This window comes from Gekko japonicus, unplaced genomic scaffold (assembly GCF_001447785.1).
Source record: "Gekko japonicus isolate JY-2015 unplaced genomic scaffold, Gekko_japonicus_V1.1 scaffold881, whole genome shotgun sequence".
NCBI classification, from domain to species: Eukaryota; Metazoa; Chordata; class Lepidosauria; order Squamata; family Gekkonidae; genus Gekko; species Gekko japonicus.
In genome coordinates, this window is record NW_015168675.1 from 273,010 (window position 1) to 278,165 (window position 5,156).

Consider the following 5,156-nt stretch of genomic DNA (forward strand, 5'->3'; position numbering starts at 1 on the left):
TTAGTTGACCAATACAAAGGTTACAGGTCACTTCATTAGGATAAACAACTCCCACAAACTTTCCCGCCGTTGAATACATTATGTAACATAACATCCCGTTTGCTAACAAACAACATTTAACTCTGTAATGACTGGAGTGTAAGCAACTTGCAATTCCAACAGGCACCCTTAAATTCCAAACTCCTTAGGTTATGTGTGATACTTTTGTACTTGATTAAGCATTGAGAAAATGAGCCAACAGCCTTACTTTGAGCCCTGGGACGCCCCCTAAATTAGGTTCAGGCTGCAGCCCTGTGCACACTGAGCACATGAGTAACACCTCTGACTAAAGGTGCACCAGACTGCCTAGTCAGGATTACTCCAGCATGGAGCCAAGGGGTAGTCATTCCTTAGCTCTCTGAACTCTTGTGACAGGACAGAAAAGTCGAGGAGAAGCAATGTGCTCTAGTGGGCTGGACTGGGATCTAGGTTTCAAATCCCACTTCCACTATGGAGAAGCTGATCTATGTATTTGGAAAATAAATAATCAGGAAAGGCTTCCTTGATCTCGTCCCATTCTGGCTTCCCCCAAGCCTGTATAGTCTAACAAGGAATTTACTCTATCCTCTATAGCCTCCAAATTTTAAGCCTCTCCAAATATGCTAATTGCTCTATCCCTTGGGCAATCCTCCCTCAAGCTTCCCTGGGTGTTCATGTAGGCAGGCTACTGCCCTGGGGCAGAGTTGCTCTTTTGCTGAGTCCAGTCACCCATGAATTTATGCTGGTGGCCAAGTGAGCTGTCTGCCCACCTCTGATGGATGGGAGTGGACGCCCACCTTCCTTCAATGGGGAATGAAGCTAATCAGAGCCCGGACACCTTAATCTTCCTTGGACTTGACTGATCACTGACAGACTCTGAACTCATCAGTGCTACAGGCATCTGTCACCCACCGGTACCCACCCCTTCCAGCCAGCCTCCCCAATACTAATTACAAGGTCCTCTCTTACTCTTCTTGAGTCTTCTCTGAAGGCTCAATCCTTCTTTTGGGCTCTGCTCTTTTCCTAAACATTCAGGGGTGCTGCCTGCAGAATCAAGCCCCAGACAAGAAGTCTGAGTTTTCTAGGGAACCCAGCTGTGGTTCACGGGAGGATTTCATTATAGTGCTAGAGAACTGAACTTCTGCCATGGCTCATCTGAGGTAGTTGATTTAATGGTTAACAAATAAAGATAAAGAAAAACTGGGCTGCCCCCAGCAATGTGCCAGCAGAACAAAAAGGGGGAAATGCCAGGTGACAGATGACCGATTGATGACACAAAGTCCCTAAGCATTTCGCCATGCAGGCTTCCTCAGGGGGAACCTATAAAAACAGTATTTTGTATTTAATACAGATAATAGAAAGACCCCTTAATAAAAATTACTCCAGAATGTAAAGGACAGGATCAAAATTAATTTCCAAAAGTAGATACATATTGGTCAATATACGATATGAGATAATGTGAAGTTTGTTTATCTCATGTTATTTTTAATCATCCTGGAGTAATTTTTATCAAGGGGTATTTCTCTTATCTTTATTAAATACAAAATTATGTTTTTATCGATTTTCCCTGACGAAACCTGCATGGCAAAATGCACAGTCATCTATCACCTGGCATTGCCCCCCTTTTTGTTCTGCTAACAAATAAAGACCAACCCATTTTCTATGGCCTGTAAATTCTTAAATTGTACCTTGCCACATCGTGTTCTTTTGAAAGGCTCCCTAGCTGTAAAGGTAAAGGTTCCCTTGCTCGAAAGCCAGTCAAATCCGACTCTAGGGTTGCGGTAAAATAATGTGTAGTTTGTTTATCTCATGTTATTTTTAATCATCCTGGAGTAATTTTTATCGAGGGGTATTTCTCTTATCTTTATTAAATACAAAATTATGTTTTTATCGATTTTCCCTGACGAAACCTGCATGGCAAAATGCACAGTCATCTATCACCTGGCATTGCCCCCCTTTTTGTTCTGCTAACAAATAAAGACCAACTCATTTTCTATGGCCTGTAAGTTCTTAAATTGTACCTTGCCACATCGTGTCCTTTTGAAAGGCTCCCTAGCTGTACTGGAGACCAAGTGTGATGGGGAATTCTCTGCCTCAGGAATCCTTGCTCAGTGTGGATAAAGGATACTTAGGGTCACCTTCTTGTAATACAGCTTTGCCCACTAGTGGTGTCTGTTAGAAGTGGGGGACTTGGCGCTGTCTCCTGTCTCAAACTTGAGAAGATGGTGGCACCAAAGAGTTCAGACAGATACAGAGGTCAAGACACACAGAGGATCCTTTCCTTCCTGCTATCTGATCCTTTCCTTTGAAGTAGGATGCTGCCCTTAGGGGCAATTTCCTCTGCTTCTGCTCTCACACTCTCTTCTCTCTCTCGCGCACACACAAAGAAGGTGCATAATCTCTCCATCTTGCACCATGTAGGCTGGACATACATCCAGCATCCAACACCAACCATCTGCTGGACAGGCATCCAGCATCCAACACCAACCATCTAGTTAGTTAGAATAAGTAATCTATATCTGTCTCTTACCATCACTCTCAAGCATATATCTCCTTTAATAAAAGTTGCTTATTAGCTTTAGAACTGACTGCTGACTCCCGTGTAACTTTGTAAGTCTGTTGCCACACCCAGCCCCCCAAGCTCTGCTGCATTAAAGCCATTGAGCACTCTGCTATTTTTCCATGGTCCCTGGGCAGTACCAAGTCCAGAGAATCCAACATCTTCTTTTAATATAGCTTTGCCCACCAGTGGTGTGTGCGTTTCGGGATTGTGCTGCAGTGTGTTAAGCAGAACACTTTGACACAGGACCAGTGGCTGCTGAAATCAAATGCTTGATGCAAGATGCTCTGAGGATTCCCTGGGTTTCCTTCGCTTCCCAGACATTTTCTTCCTCCATTAATAGGCCTGGTGATCACCCTAGCCAGCTCCACTGGACTGGGTTAAGTTACTCTTTCCCCTTCTCTACTTCATTCCCCCCTTTACCAGTCTGCCCTTGTCAAAAAGAAGGTAGACAAAGACCTGGAGGAATTAGTCTGATGTGCAGTCCCCCAGAGAGGAAGCCATGGGGCCTGACTCTGCAATTAAAGTCAAAGCTTGCCATAAGGGCAAATCTTTGTGACTGAATGTGAGGTGCTGCATGGGTGCTACGCACTGAGAAGGATCCTGCTGCACACCCCACACATGGATCAGCGTGCAAAAAATTGTTTTAAACCTCTGTCCTCATGTCCAGTCCACGGCATTTTCATGTCGGGGTATGGGGCCACCTTTTTCTTCTTCTCTTCCAGTTTTCCTGTTGAAGCACAGCTTGATAGGCCTTGATTTGCCGCTGTTGACTTTAGACTGATGTGGGGGATGTTTAACCTTTGATCCAAACACTTCTCTTCTTCAGAAAAAAAATAAATAAGGCATTCTCAGTACTAAATTACCCCCAGGGAAGATAAGGACAAAATTAATTGCTTGCCTTATTCCTGCAGTTATGAAGAGCAGGTTTCCCTGAATACTCATGGCCTTGGTAGATGTCAAAAGGGGTGGAAGAGAATGATCTTGGTATACAGCCAGTGTTGCTCTTTCCCACTCTTCAAATCCAGATTTGCTGGAACCTGAATGAACCAATTTTTTTTAATGGAATCTTGTTTTAAACTGTTTTTTTTTCTAACATACCCCCATCTGCCCCTTTTCTATTGGGAATGAATCTACCAAATGGATGTACCCTTCATGCACTGGGTGAAGTAAGCACTGAAATAAATTGTTTTAGTCTTTAAAGTGCCACTGGACTCCTGTTTTATTTTGCTGCAATGGATACCAAAATCATGTATGTGAAATTCTGCCAAGTGTCCCCATCCTTCTCACAAACATCTCCCTACCAGAGTGCCTCCTAGGCTACAGGAAGCCAAACACAGGACAGATGAAATTTTTGGAAGCTACAGCATGGAGTAAATGAGATATCCTTTGTTCTTGGGGGGACAACAACAATTTCTGTGCAAGTGTGAACTCAGTGTGCGGACTCTAATCTGGGAGAACCGGGTTTGATTCCCCACTCCTCCACTTGCACCTGGCTGGATGACCTTGGGCAAGCCATAGTTCTGATAAGAGCTGTCCTTGAAAAAGAGCAGTTTGTGTCAGAGTTCTCTCAGCCCCACCCACCTCACAGGGTGTCTGTTGTGGGGAGGGGAAGGGAAAGGAGTTTGTAAGCCGCTCTGAGACACCTTTGGCCAGTGAAGGGTGGGGTATAAATCCAATCTCCTCCTCCTCTTCTTCTTCTCTTCTTCTTCATTCACACCTGCATCTTGCCCTTGAGCTCTTCCACCAGACCTTAGATTAGGAGCCACTACTAACAACATTGAACTGGGATAAGGCCCTTCACAACAACTGCATCTGCCTGCGATGTCAACAGTAACATCCTCTGGCCATACTTCCTGCTACATCTGCAACATTAGGGTCAATAGTTACCGCCACCAGCACTTTAATTGCACTTGTTTGTGAATTGTATCTGTAAAGTATATGAATTTTATGAGGTGTTTGTATGGAAGGAATTTGTATTTTACTGTATTTTAATCGTTTAATGTGAGCCACCCTGGCAGGAAGTGCAGGATACAAATCGAAATAAATAAATAAATACTGTTTAAATATTTTAGAGTTTAACTTAAAAGTGGAAGTGTACCTGTGTTAGCACTCTTTTCCAAACTGAGTCCAAGCAGGCTAAAAGCCCGGGGGACAAAACAGACAGACGACAACTTTTGTTTGGTGAATTAACATTTCATAGATGTTGCTGAAGAGCCCCAGGTACAGGCCAAAGATGTGGTGTATTAGCATGTCATCCATAGATCTAATGAGAGAGAGAGAGAGAGAGAGAGAGAGAGAGAGAGAGAGAGAGAGAGGTACATATGTAGCCCCAATGCATTTGAATTCTTACACAATTATAAAGGGAGAGGAGTCAGTTCCTCTTTACCCTGCCAATGTTTCTCCCTCAATTTCCCCGTGTTGAAATGTAGCCAGGCCATTTCAGGGGTGCTCGGTTCATCCTTGCCCTCCACACAGACATACCAGGTGGTGGTCACAGTGGCTCCGGGCAGCACTCTGCTTATAAAAGAAGATTATCTCCCCAATTCAGTTCTCTCCACTGTTGGCATCTCCAGAG